Genomic DNA, 26,267 nt, shown 5'->3' on the forward strand with positions numbered 1-26,267 from the left:
GGCAAGCATGTGCCCTCTGGAGCTGCCAGAAACAACTTGAAGTCATGTCTAAAACCTCAAGCTCCCTAGCAATGCAATCCACAAGAGAACATGATCTATATGCCTATAAATATGCCTTTTATGCCACTGAGTAACCTGTACTAAGAATTGTTGTTGTTGAGCCACATTCCTGTAACCCTGAATTAAGCCTTCTTACGCTCATAGCGTCTCGATGCCTCAGGGCTGTAGTGCGTTCCACAAATGCAAAAATAAAATAAATTATAATTCAAACAGTAGACCAGGTCAAGGCCATTGTTTATGTACAACCATAAACTGTTAAATTACCCCTGGTGAACTACTCAGGGACCTTTGTAGCACGTTGTATATTTACTTCTCAATCTTATAGAGAATGCTGGATCTCTGGCCAAAGGCCATCAATTGCACTATTCTTTAATTGTGTTGTTGAATGGTTTGCCACCTGAAGACAAAATGATTTAGCACATCACATCAAAGTGTAACTCGGGAGGATAGCTCAGCGGAAACGTGCTCGCCTTGGAAGCAAGATGACACGGAGCAACACAGGTTCGATCCCCGGTTCCTCAGTATTAAGTGCGTTATAAATAACCTATCATATCAATTCAAACAAGTTCTCCAATATCTAAAACAGCTGTAAGTTTGCAGAGCAAGGACTCACTCACAAGGATGGCATATTTGGACCTAAAGACTTTAATTAAATTATTTAAAAAAAGAGAAAACATATCTTTCCCTATCCCGAAGAAGGGGTTCGCTGCCTCAACTAAAGATATAAAGTGACTGTCAGGATGTCTGTTAAAGTAAAAGTGTCCACTGCTCTGTGTCAAGAACACCTTTTCTGTCCCTTACACAAGAAACTAGAGAATACACCAGCACTGTTCGAATCCCAGGAGAATGCCTCTCTTCTCCTTGGTTATGGTCAAAGTTCCACACAGTGGTGGGCCAGGAGAATGCCTCCATTCTCCTGGTGTTCAGTCTCAGGTACCCTGAGGGGGATGACTCCCTTCCCCATGTTACAAAGTTCCAAACAATATTTGCTCTGTGGGCCAGAAGAATGCCTCCCCTCTCCTGGTGTTCAGCCCCAAATAGTTCAGGGGGAATGACTCCCTTCCCCAGGCCACACAGGTCCAAACAATATTTACTTTGTGGGCCAGGAGAATGCCTTCCTTCACTTGGGGTATGGTCTCTGTCTCAAATTAACCCTGGGGAATGACTCTCTTCCCCAGGCCTGTTGGACCTTCCTCCCGGTTTGCATTACCAGGAGAATGACTCTGTTCTCCTGGTAATCATAAAGTCTTTTACAACAAGGCTCTCCTGGTCTTCTCTTCACTGTGTTAAAACCCAACTCTGAGTGTTTGGCGGGTCTGCAACCCTGGCTTCTCTTCTTCTTTCATTGGGCCCACTTAGTTCACAACCCTGCTATGTACTGCCATGCGTTAGATGACTCTTTTGGTTTGGGTCTGCAGCCCCAGTTTCTCTTCTTGTTTGGTTTGGCCAACTTGGTTCACTTCCCTGCCAAATGCTGAATGAGAAAGATGACTTGTATCTCTCTCTTGGTTTGGGTCCTCGATCCTGGTTTCTCGTCTTCTTTGGTCTGACCCACTTGGTTCAGTTCCCTGCCAAGCACTGCCACAAGGATGATGTCTCATATCTTTCTCTTGAATTTGGTCCCTGACCATGGTTTCTCTCTTAGTGGGTTTAACCCCTCCACTGTTGTGAGGGACCCTCCCTCTTAAGTTCTCTTTAGGGTATCTGGGGTCCTTTACCCTTCCCTGGTGATCAATGGGCTTTGTTTCACTCTTGAAATTAGGAGGAGAAGGTTTCTTGGCTTTTTGCACCTGCTGTGTCACCCAAGTGTTATGGTTGCAAAAGGGCCTAAGGACAACTGCATGCACCCTCTGGGAAAGCCACACCAAGTCCTCTTTGGGTCTCCAATTCTGCCCTTTACCCTGTTAAGGTATTTGACGCAACACTGGGGCTTCCTGGGATGGTGGGCATTCCATTAGACTTCTCTGGCGTCTTGCCTTCCCTTCGCCTGGGCGACAGTGTTCTGGGCTGCCCTCTGCTTTCCTTCCTCCTCTTCTTCATGCTTCTGGGCACCGCATCATCGGTGTTCTGGGCTGCCTTCTGCTTTCCTTACTCCTCTTATTGATGCTGCTCCTGTAGACCTCCCGAACATCAGATGCGGTGGACTGCTAGCATCCTTGTAGTTCTCCCTTTCTGGATCAGCGATGCAGGTTGGTATTTCCAGCGTTCAGTGCACAGCATACCTGCCTTCCTCCGCCTGCCCGAGACCAAGTGTTTAGTCCATTATTGTCATGATTCGCTGTGTATGCCCCTTTTGGACTTCCTGGTCCATGATGAGCCACAACATTGGAGCCGTTATCCTTCCAACATGGCCGTCGGCTCTGACACATAGCGGTTCAGCGTTTACGTAGGAACTCTGGCTTCCTCAAAAACAGGCATGCCCCCGCGGCGCTGCGCATCTCAACACTCCTTTTTCGAGTTTGTGGCTAGTGTGCTTGTTGTTTCCTTTTTTTTCTAGGACTATTTACCTCCCGATAACCTTCCCTCCTCTTCCTTCTAGTAGTGCTAGCGCGGCCTCTGCCTCCGCCTGAGACCGCTTTTTTCATCCTTCCTGGAAACCTCTCGCAACGTCCACTCTCGCCTTAGATGTCTGTTTCCCTGCCAGCGGTGCTGTTCCCTTCCTGGTTCCGCGCATCATCCCGGACATAGCCTGCCTGATTCTTACCTTCCCGGGATCCTGAACATTTGTCTCCTTCCGAGACTACCAACGGTCCCACACTGGATACGGAAGATCACCGTCCTTACCTGTATAAATCCCGGACATCCTGGAACTCTGAAAGACCCCCAAAGAAGAAGAATACCAAGCACAAACAGGTGAGAACAGGGGCAGAGCCCGACAATTGTCTCCTCTGCAGAAGTCTATAACATTTCTGCTTATTCCCTGGGCCACTCTTTATGGCTCCTGATGGCCACTTCTTCTTAGTACTTGCATGCCGGGTGACCATTGTGTTTTTGATGATGTTCTTCATGCTAGTACTTGAGCCAGCTATACTATTTGCATTGTCCGTGGTCTTCCTCGTCTCAACCCTGTTAAGGAAAGGTTAGGATTAGCTATTCGTTCTTCCACAGTTTTCTTAACATTATGACCAACAGACTTAGAAGAACTGATCACGCAGTGGTACATGTTAGCATTGCTAAAAGAGCTCTTTATAGACTTTGTGGTCTCCACGGGCAAAGAAGGGTGAGGCTTAGTCATGGTTCCCCATAGAACAACCTGGTGTTATTTTCAGATTGTGGGGTTGAGGGTTAGCAAGGCCGTACCTCAGAGCAAGTTTCTTATCCACAAGGGGATGCAGTGTGGTTGCCAGCTTGAGGGCTTTGGAGTTAACAGGGCCGTACCTCAGACTTGCGTCCTTATCCCCAGGAGGGGGGTTTCCCCTATGCGGTCCTCCCACATTTTACCAACCCCAGGGGGACTATAGGTTAGCGCCTGCATCTCCGTGGCCTCATGGAAAGGGGCTCCCCTCTGGGGAGAGGTGACGCCAATTGAAGGTCCGTCACACAGCACAATCAATATTATCATGAAATAAATGTTGAAGAATAAACTATGTGCCCCAAGTTGACCAAATTGAAACTGTCAATCATGCCCATATGGAGTATACGTATAATCTTTATACAATCCACCCATTGTCTTCATGATAAATTATGCGCAGCATTCTGAATGGAAGATATGATAAGATAGTAATTCAGATAAGTGCATCAGAGTATCGTTCTATAAGGATGTACACTGAAGGTCCCACATTCTGGAAAAATAATAAGTTCATTTTTGAGCAGTACACTATATTTTATGGTTTTGCTCATACATTTAAAGCTGACACTCGCTTTGTAAGTATAGCAACAAATTAACTTGTCTAAAAGATAAAAGGCAAAGATGAAGTGCTAGAATCGGGCACTACCAACATCTTGAAAAATATGCATTGCACAACATAGTCCTAATTCCAGCATTGTGCTGATGTTCATTGTATGTTAAGGAACATTGTTTCATCAACTTGTTTTTCCAAACTCAGTTGTACTGTGCAAGCATAGGATGATGTACATGACTTGCTCATACTGGAAACCAAAGCAAAGAAGGTATTACTTTAAAAATGGACATATTACTCCATTCAATAGATCCAGTGTACATTAACCATTACTTTCACCACTGCTTCATTGCCATGTTATAGTTTAATGGCAATGTACACTACCCTGTGCTTGGAGAGGTTAAACATTTATTTTGGCAAAAACAACCCCAGCCCTGCTCTTCTTATTCACATGCTACTGTGGATCAAGGAGGCTCCAAAATGTGATAATGACTCTGATAACACTGTATTGTAAGTAATATAAAAGTACATTACATGGCTCAATCCCTCAAAATAGACAAATACATTCATGAGGGCCCAGTAGCTATATTTCAAATAACATACGTTTGTCAAACATTGCTGACACCATTAAAGAAGCAAGGCAAGGCAAATAGTACATTATTTTTAGTTTTGTTTCCCCATGCCATTATGTGCAAAAGGTTAGGTGAATATGTTCATGTCTGCTGTGAGATGCAGTGCTTCTCGCAAGTCTACCAACAGAACATATATAAAAAGAGAAAATCCCCCCGTGCAACAATATTATAACGCACTCATTGCTTCCCTCTGGAATGCCAATATGGGTGTTCAATTTGTAGAAAACAATTCAACAGCAGTAGCAGTATATGTAACTCCCTACCCCCCCAAAAAACTGACAAGAGCGAGTGGAAAAATCTATGAGATGTGTTTTTATCTGAGAAGGCTCCTTCACAGAAAGCATACAACAATGGCATTACAATGCTCTCATAGACAGAGTGTGATATACACTAATCACAGTTCAAAAGGCACAGCATTGTATGGTAGTTTAAGAACATAAGACAGCTTCTTATAAAAAATGATGAGAGCATTGCACGAAATTGAATGTCTAGCTATGCAAGATCCACAGAGTCAAAACATGCTTAAAACTAACCTCATTAACATATACTATCCAAACCAAAATACTGCATTGAAATACTTGCGCTTGTATGACAATGCTGTTTCCCTTGTGCAGTTTAGTTCCCCAGCTTGCATGTCCAATGGACCACGCAAGGCTGGGACGTTTTGCTTCCCCAGGCTTCCATGGCCCATTGGCGATGCAGGCTGGAGAACTGCATGTGTGTATGTGTGAGGCGGTGCGACTTTGCTTCCCTGCACAAACAAAGTGAATGGGGTGCCTCTTTAGAAGTGCTCCAGCTCCTGTGCACATGTACAGGAACCAGGAAACTGGTCCCTGTTCGTGCTGCAAGGAAGCCATAGGGTGTCCTACAGGTGCATCCGAGCTGTACATGGACCCGAGTTGCATGCAGGTAAGATTTGTTTTGAATTAACTTTGATTATTTAATGTGTGTCCATAAATGAGTGTATGATGTATGCATGTGTGTGTGTGTAAATGAGTGAGTGAATGGTGTGTATGAATGACTGAGAGCATGTTGTGTGAATGAATGTGTGTGTGCATGTGCTTGTGCTGGGCTGATTTTGGCGAGTGGGGGCACAGGGGGAATATGGCAACAACATCATTTTTTACTGGGCATCTATCAGAAAAAATTTGATTTTTTAATTTTTTAAAAAGGATGTTATGAGCAATTATGTGGCTAAACTGGCTATTTCTTACAGTGGCATGGCATTAATTTACTGGGCATCTTTGATACATAAAGCATGTTAAGTGTTATCACGTAGCTAGACTGGCATTTCGGGTGGTCAGTCGGGCCATTTCGTACTGTGCCGTGACTTTTATTTCTGAGCATCTTTGATAAGGCACGCATGATAAGTGTTGTTACGTATCTAGACTGCTGTACATTGTGCAGCACGTTTGGCCATGTTTTCCTATTGTTGCATGACATTTTTTAAAGGCAAAGCCAACAGAAGTATGTTCTTACATGCAGTACTGCCAAACATTGGAAGAGCTAGCATGAGAATGTTTTCTTATAGTATAAATACTGGCATTATGCTCAAAGTAAGCATGAGTATGTTCTTCTGTAGGCATATATTGGTGCAGTTAGCATGGAAATGTATTGGCAGAACCAGCGTGAAAATGATTTTATACTGACATGTATTGGGTGTAAAGGCATCATGAAAATGTGTTGGAAAATGCTCCTGTGCACTGTTGGTGACTTGCATGTATTGCATTTTTGGATTGGAGTTACTCTACAAAACTAATGGCAAACTGTCTGCACCATTTTAATCCATTATTCAAAAACATTCTCGGGGTCAAAAAAACCTTAGAACCGCCCTTGGTTGGGTCAGGCGCCCTCGCTAAGCTCAGTCACTCTGGAATATTTGTGGGAAATATTTATGCCCCTCCAATAAAAAAATTAACCCATTTCACCTGGTTGGATGACAGGGCATTTCAAGATTTTCAACTGAAATGTGCTCCCCATAAATTGGGGAGTCGCCTATAAGTCTGACAAAGAATGCTTGCTAGCCTTTCTTAAATTGCCATTGAGGGTTTGAACTCTCTCACTGATTACCTTTCTTTGCTCTGCTGTGAACAAGACAATAGGCACTTCACCTGATAATTTGCATGCCTCATGCCCCCTAGACGAGAAGGGGTGAAACCCCTTGAAAAATGTCTTTGTTGAAAGTCACAAAGACACCTCTGCAGGTGAATAGAACCCTTTGTTTTTAGCATTTTTTCATTAGGAGACTTGCAATTTAAGCTAGAGAAAGATGCTAAAAATATTGTGAAGAATAAGAAACAAAATAGATAATTTTGAATATATTTATTGTGTGATCGGCTATGTGCTCCATTGATGCATCGACACCCTTGCTCCAGCCTTGGCCAATTTCTGCAATCACTCCTTTGCCAATGGAACTTTCCCCTCCTCCTTAAGCACTCTCATGTGCACCCCATTCTAAAGAAGCCCTCGGCCGATCCTTCCTCTCCGGCTAACTATTGCCCGATCCCCATCACTCCTTTCCTGGGTAAGCACTTGGAAAGGCTTGCCATCTCCTGGCTTAATCTAAATACTGAATCTGTAGGTTGCCTCCATGACCACCAGTTTGGCTTCAGAGCTGCCAGAAGCACAGACACTGCTCTCCTGAACACCCGTGAAGACTTGCTCTCCAATCTTGACTCTAATCTCCCTTCTGTCCTCATTCTCCTTGTTTTCTCTGATGTGATCCTCTGCTTTTCACATGGCCAACCATGCCATCCTGCTCGATAATCTCTGGGACAACCTTGGTATTACTGATCAGGCCCTGGCATGCTTGACCTCCTTTCTAACCGACCTACCCTCTCAGGTCCAACTGGGGTCTTTTCTCTCTTCTATCTCTTTCTCTACTTGTGGTGTTCCCCAGGGGTCAACCTCTCGCCTTGGCTCTTCAACCACTAACTGGCACCTCTTGCCCACCACATTGCTACTTTCTGCACCAATTTTCAGTGTTATGTGGATGACACTCAGCTCTCTTTCAGGCTCCCCTCAGCCACCTCTGCTTCTTTTCTCATACCAGACTGCCTGGCCGCAATTCAGGAATGGTCTGCTGCCAATGATCTCTGCCTTAATGCCAGTAAGACTGAGATCTTCCTTATTGGGACACCCGCTCCCTCCTTTCCTGATCTCTCTGGACACCCACTCTGGTCCCTCTTCCTGCTCCTTCCTGTGAGGCTAAGAACCTTGGTGTCTTCTTCGACTCCCCCCTCTTCTTCTCTCCTCACATCTCTGATGTCTCTAAGAAGTCAAACTATCAGCTACACCTCTTCAAAGGTATTTTACCTTTTCTCACTTTCCCCCAGAAGCTCACTGTCTACAGAGCTCTGGTCCTTTCAACAGCCTCTTTCTAAATCTTCCTGCCTCTACACTTCAACCTTTACAACGTATCCAGAACAGGATTGAGAGACTTTTACTTGGCCTCAAGCCCAGGGATCTCTCCAGCTCTGAAATCTCTTCACTGGCTCCCCTTGGCTGCAAGGATCAACTTCAAGACCCTCTGCATTGTCCACAAAGCTTTCTGGCACCTGGGACCAATCTACATCTAACTTTCTCTTCCAAAACATCTTCCTTCTCGAGCTCTCCACTCATCCACCTCCAACTCTCTGAGGGTCAGACGTTTCAAGAGAGTTGGGGCCAGATCTATCTCCTTAGCTGGGTCCTCCCTCTGGAACAGCCTCCCTGCCTCTCTGAAACGTGTGCAGAACCACCTCCGGTTCCAGAAGCAACTCAAGACCTTCCTCTTTGCTTCTGCTTTCTCTCTTCTTCTCCCCTGCTGATGCACCTGAGTGCTCCATGCACTGGTCACCCTCTGAACTGTCCAGTTGCCCTTGCACTACCACCGGGCTCCCCAGCACTTAAGGGCATGGATTTGCAACCCTACAGTCTGTTCTCTCTGCACTTATGAGCCACCCGCTGGCTGCACTTCTGGGTTGACTGCAGACAAAGAAGCATTGTTTCTAAGTGTGAATAACCAGTGTCCACCTGAAGACTGTGGCCTATTTTTCTCCATCTACTCCCATCCCTCCAGTGTCCTTTATCAGTTCAGTGTGTTTTCTCTGATGTGATCCTGGGCAGGAAGTGCCACGGTAGGGCATGGCGAGCAACAGCACAGGGAAGAATGTGTGCCAATGCTGGGTAGTGTAGAAGAGGGAACGCAATACCCCACTTTTGCTCCTGCTGGGGACAGAGCAGCACATCAGAAATTGCCAGACTCTTTCTGCAGCCCGCCCACTATGCAAAATCCATTCAAACCTTACGGAAGCAAGCATGTAAGTGGAACGAGAGGGGGAAATTCAACAACTTATGAATTGCCTTTTTATTCTGGCTTTGAGCGTGTTGTACACGTGGATCAAACCAGGTTTGGATACGATAATTCATGAGGGCCCAAGCAGCGAGCTGGTGTTGAGTAGGTTCGAATGCAGTGGCTTAGAGCAGTTAAAGGCGGCGTTGAAGCGATGCAGGTCTCATTGCTCACTAGGACTGGTACGAAGTTGAGGCAGTTTGAGACATGTAGTAACCACAGGCTAGGTTGGTGCATTGCTCTCCTGTGGTTTGAGTCGAGGTTTAATGATGGTTCGAAGCTCTGATCCTGATGTTCTGGTGTGAGGTTCAATGAACCAGAGATTCAAGGTTGAGCCATTTGAGTCCTTCGCTTACTGCTGGCTCAAGTCAATGAGTGACATTCTGGTGGTTTGAGTTAAAGTCTGGTGATACTTGGTTGATTGAAGCCGAGCAGGTGATATGCTGTGCAAGGATACCATTTATTTACTTATTTAACATTTGTAGAGCGCACCTAACCCATGGGTTTCTGGGCGCTGGAAAGCAGGTAATATAATTTACACGTGTTACCATGGGCAACAAGGAATACATAGGCTTGACATGTAGCCAGGATAAGCATATTTACAGTCAATGGGAATTTACAGATACAGTAATCCCATAAGTATTTACAGATACAATAATCATATTTACAGATACAGTCATATTCCCAAAGGTATTTACAGTATTTTCATTATTTACAGATTCAGTAATCATACGTATTTACAGGTACAGTATTGTTGTATAGTGACAATACTGTAGAAATGGAGGCAGGGTCTGGTGAATACTCTCGCTGAAGGGGGACAACAGGTTGGATGTGAGGAACAAAGCTTTAAGTTTTCTGTGGAATGAGGCATGGGAGGGGTCAGCTCTGATGGCTAGAGATAGGGTGTTCGAGCCTTTGGCTGCCACAACTGGGAAGCTGCGTCCCCCAGCCTTGGTTCTTTGGAATTTAGAAGCCGTGAGAAGGAAGGCTGAGCTGGAGCTTGTGGGCTTGGTGGTTTGGGTTGGAATGAGCAGGTTTGTGAGATATTTGGGCGCTATATTGGTAAGGCACTTGTGGGTGATTTCCATTGTTTTGAATTTGATTTGGTCCTGAACTGGTACCCAGCGCACTTTGCGTCTGATTTCAGAGATATATTCTTTTCTTGGTATGTTTAGGGCCGCCCGTAGGGCATTGTTTTGAGTAACCTGACGTTTTTTGATACTGCTAGTCACTGTGCTAGCCAAGAGAATATTACAGTAGTTGAGTTTAGACAGGATGAGGGCTCTTAGTAAGGTGACATGGAGTAGGATTGCAGTAGTTCCAAACATGCTGGTTTGAAGGGTTCAGTTTAGTGCCAAAAGCAGCACTGGCAGGTCTCTCTGGTTCGAGTGCTGTGAATACAGTTAAAATACCATTTGACTGGTTTGATGCAGCAGAACAGGGAGCCTTTACTGATCTAGTCATCCAAATGCTGTGATACCCACTCCAGGGACTCTAAGACAGGATGGGTCCATTCAGGTTCATCTCTTCCGGCGTAGGGGGGTTTTGTGCAGAGTGGCAGGTCCTGGACCTCAGCAAGAATCCCTCCCAATGTGCCATGGGATGGGATATAGGACAGAGTTCGCCTCTGCCTTGGACTGTTCCTTCATCACCACAATGGATGAGGGCTTTGGTAATGTCAACTCTTCCAAAAGAGGTCCAAATTAATCCTTTCTTTCAAGAGTAAACCAGGGAATGAGTGTGCACTGCTTGTTTTAAAGGCAAAGTCCCCTAGGTGACTGTACACAAGCAAGCCTGATCAAGGGGTAAAATCCCTGCCCTTGTGACAAGTAGTCTTTGCCTGGTGACATCATACCCAAAGTGTTTTGTGTTAAAAGAAGTGGAGGGGACATAAAGGAAGAGAGACATAGAGGTAAACAATCTGGTGAAATCTTCCTCCAACTATGATGAGCTCTTTCTTTCTACATTATTTCTGCCCGCTTTCCTTGTCCATAGCATAAAAGGCCCTTTTGGTATGCAGCACCCTGGTTTAGGGTTTGTCCTTTCGGGAGTAGGGGGGGGGGAGGGGCTTTGCTGTCTATAATATTCCAGGATACTGATTCAGCAGGGCATGACATGACATGCAATGACATATGCAAAGACAAAAAACATTGTCACATGTTTGAAATGCAAGAAGCATATAAGCTATTTCTTTTTTTTATTGCATGAATCATATATGAGGAATCATAATAATGTTACAACAATATGCCACTTGTTTGAACAAATGTGCAGTGTACGGAATTATCTGTGTTTGGGGTAGGCACTATGTTGGACAGAAATTGTGCAGGATAAAAGACCGCATTTTGGAACACAAGTGCGACATAAGGAATGAAATACCGGGATCCAGTAGGGAAAGACATTTAAATGAATTTAAACATATTGTTGGCCAATTGTGTTGTGTTTTAATGGAACAAATACAAAAACATTCACACAGGAATCATAGAATAACTAAACCGTTTACTATGTAAACATAGAGAATTATTGCAATCAGAAAGTCCCAGCGACTTCAGCGAGGCCAACAACTCGTTTGTGATTTTGTTTTAAATAAAGTTATTTTTCGTTTTGCCATGTGTTACCATTAAAATAAGAGAAAGATTTGATGTTATTAAGGGATCCCAGTTTCTTCTATGTTCATTAGATCAGGCGCTACTAGGGACATGGGTTGTCAGAGTACTTTTTCTGTGTTATTTCCTGTTTTTCTATGACTTCCTTTTGCAAGAGGGGGCTGGTCAGGGTATCATGTAGTTTGAATGAGTATGGTGTCACTCCACCAGTATTGAGTCCAATGATGGTTGAGTCCTAGATACGTTGTTTCTTTTTGGTTTAGTTAGAATATACTTAGGTTAGATTAGGCAATTGAAAATACATTGATATTGTGTTTTTTATTTAGTGTTTCAGCACTTGACAATTGTGGATTTTCCCAGAAACATGAAATAAGTGTGGACAATTCAACATACATTTCTTAAGTGTTATTCATCAATGAATACAATTGTTTTGGGGAAATTAACTATTACATGTTTCCCATGAGAACATTGGCCGCTTTCTCTAGGGACGTTGCGCTCGTTTGGGAGAGAGAAATGTTTGTATGTGCAATTGTTTGATTACATATTAACTAGGGGGACGCTGACAAATGCAGAACGTTTTTCAAATAAACCAGAGCTTTGACAACAGGCCAATCTTTTCACATAACACATGCAAACACTTTGTCCACAATTGTGTTTTTTCCAGTCTAGAAATTGGGTGAAAATCCATACTGCAATCCTTTGTATGACTTTTTGCGTTGATGACCTTACAAGTCATTACTAGTACTAGTACTCTCTTCTGTGTCTTTAAGGACATTTAAGGGCATTTTTACTTTTGTGAGTGGATGTGGTGGGAAAGTGTGGTAGTTTGGTGACAACACCTAGCATATGCTGGCATCCCTGGCATGTTACAGAAGTATCAATGAATAGCGTGGCAGTAACTGGGCATGTGGCAGCCCAATTTGGCACATAGTATAGATAACTGGGTAAAGTAGTTTGTCAAAACGTGGGTTGTTTTGGGAGTTCTTGGGCAATTAAAAGTAAAACCTGTGTGCACGATGGCAGTACATGGCCTTACCCGCCTACACAGAATGTTGTGCCTGTACTTGTGGTTGGGGCCTCTTCTAGATGTCTGATGGCTGTACTTTTAAGGCTATGTCTATCCTTGAAATTTCCCAAAAAGTCCTGGGAGCCCTTCTACTGAGTACGACATGGCCAAATAACATGTTCTATGTGAAGATGCCCACTTGGGAGGATCTACAACCACATTTTAGCTCACTGTACCTTCCACAGAGGAGAAATCGCCGTGTTCATATCTGTCTGCTCCCACCCACTTGGGCAGCAGTCCAGCACTGAAATGCTAGCCAATTCTCCTCTGAACAAGTGTACCAAGTACTGCTTAGAGAAGCACAGCTTCACCTCGCTGATAAGGCCCGACTAGGCCGAAACACGTGTCTGGGATTGCTGTTGGTACTCTTGTTCAGAGGAGAATCGCCTAGCATTTCGGTGCTGGACTGCCCAAGTGACCAGACTGAGATGCAAATGGATATTTCTCCTCTGTGGAAGGTACAGTGAGCTAAAACTGGTTTGTAGACGCTCCCGAGTCGGCACCTTCCCATAGAACAGGTTATTTGCCCGTGTTTGTTTTCAGTTGTTGGGCCCCTGAACCTTTTTTTGCACTTCTGTCCTTGTTCAACTCTATTAATCTCTGATATGTCCTCCCAATTATACCCGTTATAGCTCTCCTCATGCTCCTCCCTCGGTGTTCATCTTCCCGAATTCTCACCACTGTCCTTAAACCAATGCTCATTCCCTTTACGCCCATCTTTACCAACATAGATGCTTTTCACCATGGCTTTTTGAAAATACTGGATTCTTACAATTTGGGGGGCAGCCACAGCGTCCTCTTTTGAGAAAATGTGCTGTTCCTACATAGGTTGAGGATGGAGAGGCTTATCTTTGGCCCCAAGACAAGGGACTGCATCTCTCCAGACCTGAAACCTCTCCACTGGCTCCCTGTTGCTGTGAGGATCAAGTTCAAGGCCCTCTGCATCTTCCACAAGGCTTTCTGGGTCCTGCACATGCCCTACCGGGCTCCCTCCCCGTCCTCCCTCCCCCTGTACTAACCTGATGGGGCCGCACCCTCCAGAGACCGGTCCAGCCCCGTCATCGCACTTAGCATGTGGACCCCACTCGCCTGCACTTCTTGTTTCTGCACTTGCCTCATCTGAAGACACAAGGCCTAGTAGGACAGTTTGTTGATATTCTTCTCCCCTGCCACCTTACCCCTTTTTTCTTGTAGTGCCTTGAAACACCATTTGCTATATAGGCGCATTATAAATACCCAATAAATAAATCAAATAAAGAGGGTGGCAGTGAGCAGGCTGCACTGATAGGTGCCATGCTTTCAGGAGCTCTTTTTCTGCAGGTTTCTCCAGCTGATTTGGGAATATGAAAATAGACATCAGAGCAGTGACTAACCAGGATTGGATTAAATTATTGTGTGCAGTATGGACGTATTGCACACTGTAGCAGGCATTGCCTTAATTGTACTAACTGGCCATTAATGGTAGCAGATTAAAATGGTGCCTGTAGCTGGACATATGATAGCAGTGCCTGGCAAATACCTATCATCTACCTATACACAACCCAAAACTTCTGGCTTTGCCAATGCTTGTTTTTAACCGGACTTCAGTGAAGGACATGAATACTGCTTATAAATCAACTGGCTGAAAGCAGTCCTGGTTAAGACGTTTATGTTACACCAGTAGCATATTTACAGCCCTAATTAAATCATTGGCTCTCAGAAGTTATTTTAAGTGCAAAGTTTGATTTTAAGGCTTGATAAAGTTAGCTCAAAAGAGAACCTCGGGAGGATAGCTCAGTGGCAATGTGCTCACCTGGGTAGCAAAATGACATGGAGCAACACAGATTCGATCGCCCGGTCAGCGCTTAGAAACCTCTGGGTATTAAGTGTGTTATAAATAACCAATGATCATTATAGTTATAACCCCTGGAGGGATTGTTTGGGCAGAGAGGGGCAGGAACTATGTAGGAATAGCCATAGGGATTAGCAGGGTTATGCATGAGTGTAATTTCAGGGGGGGGGACAGGGGTGTTTGTCATTATGTCCCCATTTATTTGGCTGGGGCACTTTATTTTCAGATGTCATGTCCCCCCCCAACATTTTCAGCAAAGTTACTCCACTGGGGCCATGAACAGTTAATGGGTGGGTAAATAACTAAACAGCACTTACAAGCTTTGTGTTCCTCCTCATATGCCATAATTCCCTAGCTGTACACCAATGCATTAGTTTAAAGCACCATCTTATAGCCTAAACAATAAAAAACATGACCACCAAGTTGTAAGGGAAGATGGGGAAGAGGCCCCTCGCATCTTCTGTGCAGTGCTGAAACAGCAGCGCTCACACTGATCAGAGCTGCATGGGAAAAGTGCCGGAAGCCAGAGAACAGATAAGGAAACTATTTAAAAATACAAACTGGGAGGTCCAGTGAAAATCTCAAACGACTCACAATTCCGGAACAATATCAGTGACTATTGCCCAGAGTCTAGGTACCCTGATTGGTTGATCAGCGCTTCATAGTGCTAATAGCTTACACACAACAAGGTATATTAATCCAGTCAGAGCAGGGCTGTTCAATCTTTGACTCTGATGTTTTAGACTACAGCTCTGATCAGCCCTAATGAGCATTGTCATATTGTCATAGTCCAAAACATATGAAGAGGCTCAATTGCAGACTGCTGAGTCAGAACATGATGTCACGTTGTAATATGCAAGCACAAAATCCAGCAAAGTCCAACCTTCAAAAGGGCAATAGTACCACTAGTGCCCTTTAAAGTGTCCTGTGCTATTAGAATCGATCAGAGACATAGGTGTGGAGGAATGCTGCCCCAAAGGAATAATGTACAGGAAAAATGAGTAAAACAATGGAAAGTGCTAATGATCAGAAACATTATTTGATCAGTTACCCACTACTGCCCAAATGTGTAATCTATGTGTCATTTTAAATCAGCACACTGGCCCTCATTACAACTTTGCCACTAAAACATCAGTAATTCTGGTGTGCCGTTATTACCATCTTTGGCAGGGTGACCGCCCAAATTACCGCCGCATTACAGGTCCTAGGTGCGGACACATCCCCCTGCTGGAAACAGTAATACCGGCATGCTGGAATTACCGGCGCCAGCAGCAAAGCACCGGTATTACAGGGAGAAATGTGCTCATAATAGCGATGGAAAACACAAGAGAACTATGGGGTGGGAATGCACAGCTAATGTAAATCAGGATAATTGATGTGGAGTAGAAGCACACCAAAGGTGTTAGTTCACACTATTCAATAAAGAAATAATGTCAATGAATTTTATGGTGAAATTTCAGGTGCAGGCGGGCTAACGTCACAAGACCACTTGGGACAAAATATCTAAACAACCTAAACTACCTATTGCTAGGCAGTAAGCCCAAATGCACTCCTACCGAATCTTCGTTCGGGAGTTAAATGTTGACTCTTAGTTGATCAATTGATACTCTCATGTGGAAAGAGTGTTAATTGAGTCTTGACTTTAACAAATTACAAAATAGAAAATAAATAACATCAATAAAGGGTAAATCGGGCATGTAAGATCACTTATGTAACCAATTATACAGATCTGGTACTGACCAATACTTTTTGATACTTTTTAATAGACCTCTCAAGGTCTGTTTTTTACAAACAAATGAACAATGTACAAAAGAATTATTCAGACAATGGTGAAGCATCCAGGAATTCTCATTCCAATTAACAAACAGAGTATATCCTGGTTCGTAAAGGTACATAAATGCAACAAAAGCAGAAAGCAAGTAGCTCAAAGCCTAGCATTATTATTTACATCCTGTAAATGTTCAAAGGGACATGTATACATTTCATTAACCAATTGTAAACCAGCGATATAAATTTGACAAACAGCAATAAGTTCACTCTTGGGGTTTTGTATTGTGAAGTAACTCCATTCAGGGAAGCCCCTTTTAATAGGTGACATAGGTAACCAACGCGTTTCGGATCGAATGATCCATCTTCAGGGTGGGGACTTCACTGTTCCTGTATGTAGTAGGGTAGTGATTGTTAAATGCGTTCTAAAAGCCTTTCCTGCGGGGAATTCAAAAGAGTAAACATTACCATTTAAGCTAATCAGTGAGGTTAACTGATATAATTTTGAACCGAAATAAGTAGAGAGGTAATGGGTACTAACCTCAATCTGAGGCTGATAAAGTTCCAATTCAGACCCAGTCAACAGCTGTAATGCGCCGGAGGCCGGGAAGTGACAGAATGCGGCCGGGACACCCTGTAAGGAATAGTAACAGAGTAATGATCAGACCAAACAGTCATGAGACATCTAGATGGTCATAACAAAGTTTTCTCAACGAGCTATGTCTAAGCTATCCACCGAGGGGATAGAAACAGATATTAAATGTATATAGGAGCGCCAGCCTGGTATCTCGCTACGAGATACATGAAGTTCAATGCATCACGCCAAGTGTAAAAAGGCGGGTGCAAAAAAGTGCAGACGCAGGTGCGCCGTCCAAACGGAGTCTAAAGACCTACCTAGGTTGCAGATAAACACTGAGTGAGCCGTATCCTCTTGCTGTGAATTTATTTTCCAGTGTAATCACCTGACGTTCATATTCAGTGGGTTCTGAGATGTTCCTCCTATAACGTAGAAATTGACTCAGTGGCACACTGTCAATGGTTCGTTTAGGATGGAAACTTGTGGCGAGTAATAGACTATTCCTGTCAGTTGGTTTGGTGTACATCCTGGTCTCCAATTTAGCTCCAGCCACGTAAATTTCCACATCCAGGAAATGTATGGTTGTTGTACTTGTCTCTGTAGTAAACCTAATGCGTGGATTCAGAACCCACTGAATATGAACGTCAGGTGATTACACTGGAAAATAAATTCACAGCAAGAGGATACGACTCTACATTGATCTCAGATGTATCAGGAAAGGTCCGTGAGATAAACAGGGACTCACTACTAGTACCGAAACCAACAAAATCTCGAGAAACACTGACATATGTTACCACCTACTCGGTCCAGAGCACAAGAATTAAGAAAGCCATCAAAAAAAACTGGCCCATGCTACAATTGGACCCACAATTGCAACATCTTTTCCCTGATCCTCCAACGTTTGCCTATAGAAATAGCAAATCTATACGAAAGACCCTAGTGAAAGCTGAGATCCCAGTTGGGGGTCCGTCCACCCAACACAAAGGCACTATTCCATGCCACAATTGTCAACACTGTGGCAACATCATAAAGGGCAATCACATTACACACCCCCATTCTGGCAAACCTTTACAATTAAAACACTCCTGTACCTGTGATGCTCAAAATGTGATATATGCACTGAAATGTCCATGTGGACTCTATTATGTAGGAATGACTACTCGGAAAGCGAAAACAAGATGGACTGAGCATAAGTCCAATATTCGGAACAAGAGTCCCAAATCACCTGTTTCATTGCACTTTACAGAGGCACGCCACACGGTGGCGCAGTTAAAATGTGTTATTTTAGAACAAGTGACATCAGGTACCAGGGGGGGAGATATACAACGGAAATTAGCACAACGTGAAATACTATGGATTGATCTTCTAGACTCACTGCACCCTCGGGGGATGAATGTTGAATTTGATTTAATGTGCTTTGTATAAATTAGCCTGAATCGCCACAATGTCCGCCCAGCTGCAAGGGTAACTGACATATGATTGTTTCATGGACTACAATGCCTCACCCCAAGCGGTAAATAGGGTTGTCCCCACGCCATTGTGACTCTGAGCTCATATTTCCACTCTCTTTATTCCTTATTAGGTTTTCGTTCTCAAATACCTAGAGCCTGTGTCCTTAACATCTAGATTGTGTGATATCACATATTCCCCTCTTTGTCCACTCGATTCGTTACCATGGACTTGTCGATACATTTACTCTATGACTTTGTCACTTGGTGATTAGTAGATTAGGAATGCACATAGCTATATTGGCTTGACTCGCCAGTTCAATACCTCTTTTTAGTACAGAGATACGGCCACCTGAGATACCCCCCCCATAGAATTGTCATTTATATTGATGCGAGATGGGGGCACCCCGCGAATCCTTTTGGTTTCGCGGTGGTGCCCCCACTCGCATCCCAGAGTAATCAATTTCTGTTTGAGTGCTTTCCTCTACATATTTAATATAGAGACCCCGCTACATGGATTACATTGATTCCAGGGTGCTCTTACCTATTACTCTATGGAGCTCCTCTCTCTGCGATGAGTGGCCCACACCAATATGGCGGATTTCCCGGCTGGCCCAACGCGCATGCGTGGGGTTACCGGGACAACAACTAATGCCTACCGTAGTGGAGCCGCTACGCTTACAGCGGTCGGCTCACTCGGTGTTTATCTGCAACCTAGGTAGGTCTTTAGACTCCGTTTGGACGGCGCACCTGCGTCTGCACTTTTTTGCACCCGCCTTTTTACACTTGGCGTGATGCATTGAACTTCATGTATCTCGTAGCGAGATACCAGGCTGGCGCTCCTATATACATTTAATATCTGTTTCTATCCCCTCGGTGGATAGCTTAGACATAGCTCGTTGAGAAAACTTTGTTATGACCATCTAGATGTCTCATGACTGTTTGGTCTGATCATTACTCTGTTACTATTCCTTACAGGGTGTCCCGGCCGCATTCTGTCACTTCCCGGCCTCCGGCGCATTACAGCTGTTGACTGGGTCTGAATTGGAACTTTATCAGCCTCAGATTGAGGTTAGTACCCATTACCTCTCTACTTATTTCGGTTCAAAATTATATCAGTTAACCTCACTGATTAGCTTAAATGGTAATGTTTACTCTTTTGAATTCCCTGCAGGAAAGGCTTTTAGAACGCATTTAACAATCACTACCCTACTACATACAGGAACAGTGAAGTCCCCACCCTGAAGATGGATCATTCGATCCGAAACGCGTTGGTTACCTATGTCACCTATTAAAAGGGGCTTCCCTGAATGGAGTTACTTCACAATACAAAACCCCAAGAGTGAACTTATTGCTGTTTGTCAAATTTATATCGCTGGTTTACAATTGGTTAATGAAATGTATACATGTCCCTTTGAACATTTACAGGATGTAAATAATAATGCTAGGCTTTGAGCTACTTGCTTTCTGCTTTTGTTGCATTTATGTACCTTTACGAACCAGGATATACTCTGTTTGTTAATTGGAATGAGAATTCCTGGATGCTTCACCATTGTCTGAATAATTCTTTTGTACATTGTTCATTTGTTTGTAAAAAACAGACCTTGAGAGGTCTATTAAAAAGTATCAAAAAGTATTGGTCAGTACCAGATCTGTATAATTGGTTACATAAGTGATCTTACATGCCCGATTTACCCTTTATTGATGTTATTTATTTTCTATTTTGTAATTTGTTAAAGTCAAGACTCAATTAACACTCTTTCCACATGAGAGTATCAATTGATCAACTAAGAGTCAACATTTAACTCCCGAACGAAGATTCGGTAGGAGTGCATTTGGGCTTACTGCCTAGCAATAGGTAGTTTAGGTTGTTTAGATATTTTGTCCCAAGTGGTCTTGTGACGTTAGCCCGCCTGCACCTGAAATTTCACCATAAAATTCATTGACATTATTTCTTTATTTAATAGTGTGAACTAACACCTTTGGTGTGCTTCTACTCCACATCAATTATCCTGATTTACATTAGCTGTGCATTCCCACCCCATAGTTCTCTTGTGTTTTCCTTCTCTGACCACACAAAGGGAATTGCACGCACCTTCTAGATATTCGGTATTATATAATACCTGGATCTGTTCTCTAGTGAACAGTATAATATGTCTTTCTCTAAAATAGACCAGACTACAAATAACAGAGCTGAAACCTTAGCTTTCAGCGAAGAAGAAGCCACGAGAATCCTGGGGCTGATTAAGATAGCAGGAACTGAACTGACAACCACTGACAAACCAGAAGCCCTGATTCGACAATTAGAGTGGAAGATTCGAAGGGAAATCAATCTCAAGTTACATGCATCAACTTTAGCTCAGTATTTCACCACAAAGAGGATACCAAGAGGCCTGAGGGTAAACCTCGAACCCACCTTATGCAAAGAAAATCCTGCCTTTGTGAAACGTTGGCATTTGATCCTCAATAAATGCTCACTGGATTTGATCATTCTAACGATTGAAGAACTGGCTCGTTCTTTGACTACCTTGAATGAAGATATAGAAGGTCTCAAAACTTCACTAAGCAAAACCTACACGGCAGATCAACTTAAACAAATTCTTGAAGAAACCAATCAGAAACTAGCAAACTATTCACAGGAACTTGAAGCTAAAAAGATCAGGAAGTTCAGAAGGGACACGCAAGACTATAAGTTGGACATAGTCTATAGCTGGCAAGCCTATTACGGGTATAACCCGAATAAACAGAATAGTAGCAATCCACGGAAGACTGGACACCCCTCGACTGGGAACACCTCTTCTGACGCTTCCAGCACAGAACTAGACGCCATATCAGGTCAGACCGCGGAAACAACACAAGGTCCCTCAGCCAGCGAGCCCACGAACCATGAAGCTACGACTTCCCCTTTTTTAGAAAAAAGCCGACTCGAATAGGACAAAAGAAAAAATCCACAGAGAAAGAAGGGGACGAAGAAACCCTGATAGTCAATATTTCGTCATACCATCTCTCGAAGATGGAGACACAAGTTCTGAGGAAAGGTTTATCCTTTGTTCCAATGAATAGCAGTACCTTATTGAGGGAAAAGATTGATTTCTTTAAACTTATGCGCAAATTGAAGCTTAAAGTATTCTTCAACTCTCTGGAAGAAGACAACATTGAAAAGGAACCACATGAATTCCTAGAGCTTACTCCTAAAAGTACTTTTAATCCCCCAATACATAACCATATACTATCCACTTTTGAGAAGACCGTACTTGAAGACTTCAAGAAGATACGATTCAAAACTAAGGCTCAAGGAAACTTCACTAAAATCGAACGCCAGACATTGAAAAATCTATTAGACAATCAAACTATCATCTTCAAACCAGCAGATAAGGGAGGAGCCCTAGTCCTGATGGACAAACAGGATTACCTCGATGAAATTGAAGGCCAATTAAGAGACGAGGAAACTTACCTTGAGGTCCCTATGAACCCAACAGAAACAGTGCGAGCTCTGATTGAAAAAGTCCTGGATGAGGCCGAAGAGAATGACGTAATCTCTGAGAAAACACGCCGGTTTCTCGACAATAAACATCCCATCATGCCGGTGATGTATATCTTACCTAAAATCCATAAGAGACTGTTAAAACCTCCAGGCCGCCCCATTATAGCAGCTACTAACAGCATCCTTGAACCTTTGGCACAATATCTGGACAAAATACTTCAACCCTTGGTCCAAGAGACGCCGACTTATGTGAAGGACACCATGCACTTCCTGCAACTGTTGAAGAACACGCAGTTTGTGGAAGGGAGAGATATATTATTTACTATGGACGTTACGTCCTTATACACAAATATTGCCCATGAAGCTGGCCTAGAAGCTATAGAATGGCTTATTTTGAGATCGGACAAATGTCAAGGAGACCGGCTGTTCATTCTCTCCCTCTTGAAATTGGTACTTAACAACAACTTTTTTAAGTTTCAGGATAGATACTTTATCCAAATTTCAGGCACAAGCATGGGTGCAGCTATGGCACCGTGCTATGCCAATGCATTTATGTACTATCTGGAATACGAACATGTTCTCACATCACCAAGATGGATGAGACACCTATCCCTGTACGTGAGATACATTGATGACGTCTTTGGGGTATGGACTGGTCCTCAAGACGAATTGGTCAATTTCTTTGACATGATGAATCGGATGAATCCACGCATTAGGTTTACTACAGAGACAAGTACAACAACCATACATTTCCTGGATGTGGAAATTTACGTGGCTGGAGCTAAATTGGAGACCAGGATTTACACCAAACCAACTGACAGGAATAGTCTATTACTCGCCACAAGTTTCCATCCTAAACGAACCATTGACAGTGTGCCACTGAGTCAATTTCTACGTTATAGGAGGAACATCTCAGAACCCACTGAATATGAACGTCAGGTGATTACACTGGAAAATAAATTCACAGCAAGAGGATACGACTCTACATTGATCTCAGATGTATCAGGAAAGGTCCGTGAGATAAACAGGGACTCACTACTAGTACCGAAACCAACAAAATCTCGAGAAACACTGACATATGTTACCACCTACTCGGTCCAGAGCACAAGAATTAAGAAAGCCATCAAAAAAAACTGGCCCATGCTACAATTGGACCCACAATTGCAACATCTTTTCCCTGATCCTCCAACGTTTGCCTATAGAAATAGCAAATCTATACGAAAGACCCTAGTGAAAGCTGAGATCCCAGTTGGGGGTCCGTCCACCCAACACAAAGGCACTATTCCATGCCACAATTGTCAACACTGTGGCAACATCATAAAGGGCAATCACATTACACACCCCCATTCTGGCAAACCTTTACAATTAAAACACTCCTGTACCTGTGATGCTCAAAATGTGATATATGCACTGAAATGTCCATGTGCACTCTATTATGTAGGAATGACTACTCGGAAAGCGAAAACAAGATGGACTGAGCATAAGTCCAATATTCGGAACAAGAGTCCCAAATCACCTGTTTCATTGCACTTTACAGAGGCACGCCACACGGTGGCGCAGTTAAAATGTGTTATTTTAGAACAAGTGACATCAGGTACCAGGGGGGAGATATACAACGGAAATTAGCACAACGTGAAATACTATGGATTGATCTTCTAGACTCACTGCACCCTCGGGGGATGAATGTTGAATTTGATTTAATGTGCTTTGTATAAATTAGCCTGAATCGCCACAATGTCCGCCCAGCTGCAAGGGTAACTGACATATGATTGTTTCATGGACTACAATGCCTCACCCCAAGTGGTAAATAGGGTTGTCCCCACGCCATTGTGACTCTGAGCTCATATTTCCACTCTCTTTATTCCTTATTAGGTTTTCGTTCTCAAATACCTAGAGCCTGTGTCCTTAACATCTAGATTGTGTGATATCACATATTCCCCTCTTTGTCCACTCGATTCGTTACCATGGACTTGTCGATACATTTACTCTATGACTTTGTCACTTGGTGATTAGTAGATTAGGAATGCACATAGCTATATTGGCTTGACTCGCCAGTTCAATACCTCTTTTTAGTACAGAGATACGGCCACCTGAGATACCCCCCCATAGAATTGTCATTTATATTGATGCGAGATGGGGGCACCCCGCGAATCCTTTTGGTTTCACGGTGGTGCCCCCACTCGCATCCCAGAGTAATCAATTTCTGTTTGAGTGCTTTCCTCTACATATTTAATATAGAGACCCCGCTACATGGGTTACATTGATTCCAAGGTGCTCTTACCTATTACTCTATGGAGCTCCTCTCTCTGCGATGAGTGGCCCACACCAATATGGCGGATTTCCCGGCTGGCCCAACGCGCATGCGTGGGGTTACCGGGACAACAACTAATGCCTACCGTAGTGGAGCCGCTACGCTTACAGCGGTCGGCTCACTCGGTGTTTATCTGCAACCTAGGTAGGTCTTTAGACTCCGTTTGGACGGCGCACCTGCGTCTGCACTTTTTTGCACCCGCCTTTTTACACTTGGCGTGATGCATTGAACTTCATGTATCTCGTAGCGAGATACCAGGCTGGCGCTCCTATATACATTTAATATCTGTTTCTATCCCCTCGGTGGATAGCTTAGACATAGCTCGTTGAGAAAACTTTGTTATGACCATCTAGATGTCTCATGACTGTTTGGTCTGATCATTACTCTGTTACTATTCCTTACAGGGTGTCCCGGCCGCATTCTGTCACTTCCCGGCCTCCGGCGCATTACAGCTGTTGACTGGGTCTGAATTGGAACTTTATCAGCCTCAGATTGAGGTTAGTACCCATTACCTCTCTACTTATTTCGGTTCAAAATTATATCAGTTAACCTCACTGATTAGCTTAAATGGTAATGTTTACTCTTTTGAATTCCCCGCAGGAAAGGCTTTTAGAACGCATTTAACAATCACTACCCTACTACATACAGGAACAGTGAAGTCCCCACCCTGAAGATGGATCATTCGATCCGAAACGCGTTGGTTACCTATGTCACCTATTAAAAGGGGCTTCCCTGAATGGAGTTACTTCACAATACAAAACCCCAAGAGTGAACTTATTGCTGTTTGTCAAATTTATATCGCTGGTTTACAATTGGTTAATGAAATGTATACATGTCCCTTTGAAAATTTACAGGATGTAAATAATAATGCTAGGCTTTGAGCTACTTGCTTTCTGCTTTTGTTGCATTTATGTACCTTTACGAACCAGGATATACTCTGTTTGTTAATTGGAATGAGAATTCCTGGATGCTTCACCATTGTCTGAATAATTCTTTTGTACATTGTTCATTTGTTTGTAAAAAACAGACCTTGAGAGGTCTATTAAAAAGTATCAAAAAGTATTGGTCAGTACCAGATCTGTATAATTGGTTACATAAGTGATCTTACATGCCCGATTTACCCTTTATTGATGTTATTTATTTTCTATTTTGTAATTTGTTAAAGTCAAGACTCAATTAACACTCTTTCCACATGAGAGTATCAATTGATCAACTAAGAGTCAACATTTAACTCCCGAACGAAGATTCGGTAGGAGTGCATTTGGGCTTACTGCCTAGCAATAGGTAGTTTAGGTTGTTCTCATAATAGCGATACCAGCACCCAAACTGCCGGAATTACCAGCGCCAGAACGGGAAGCTTGTCGGCAGCCATTTTGAAAACTCAATCCACTTTGAATCCCCCACTTTCAACTGCCATCCACTACAAAATGTCAGAGAGCAAGAAATGAAGAGTCCCTGACGCCACTTAAGGAAGCCAAAGTTTGCAGAGGCGGAGCAGGCTGCAGACACAGGAGTGCAGCATGCAGAGGCCCTCTTTAGTGCTGGCCACAGGAGGATCAGCCAGAGGAAGAAGACAGCCTTCAGGCAGGAGGTGGCAGACAGGGTCACAACTGTGGGCACCAGTGGCGGCTGGTGACTTTGAAAGGTGGTGGGGCGTAAAGTTCTCTGGGAGCATATGTGATTGAGCAAGCGTACTGATCGATCCCAATCCACATCAAGGGTGGTGCTCATCCCCACCCCCACTGCAAATGCTTGGGGAAAAAGGGCTTCCAAAATGTACAATTTACCGTTCAAGCACATAGAAATATGACATAAAATGCATTAGGTTTTACATACCAATGGTGGTACATTATTCTTACGTGTGCAAGTGTAATGGTGTATTTTACAGCAGCTTGTATTAAGAATAGCTGGTCCTTTGTTGTATGCATGAAACAATTCATTATATAGATATGCAGTAATGATGGCAAATTATCAATCTGTTATGCTGATGGGGCCAGTGCGGTTCAACTTTTCATTTAAAATGAGCATCTAGCAGCTACCCCCATGCTGGAATTATTATCAAAAAGGAAAAAAGTCTTAATTGAATACATTAAATGTGTGCTCTGAAACACACATGCTACAAGATGCTCTCAGGCCCTCAGTGCCTCCAGGCCTCCTGCAGTATCCAGCAGTGTTCATATCACCCCTTTGCATTTTTACTCTGGTTTTGACTACGTTAGCATCTTGATGACAAAGAGCTGACTGGATTTTCAGTGGACATTGTTTCAACACCCAGCTGGCTGCCTGCCCCGTGATATTCTGCAATTATTAACCCCT

This window comes from Ambystoma mexicanum, chromosome 6q (genome assembly GCF_040938575.1).
Source record: "Ambystoma mexicanum isolate Mex_15411 chromosome 6q, UKY_AmexF1_1, whole genome shotgun sequence".
Classification (NCBI taxonomy): Eukaryota; Metazoa; Chordata; class Amphibia; order Caudata; family Ambystomatidae; genus Ambystoma; species Ambystoma mexicanum.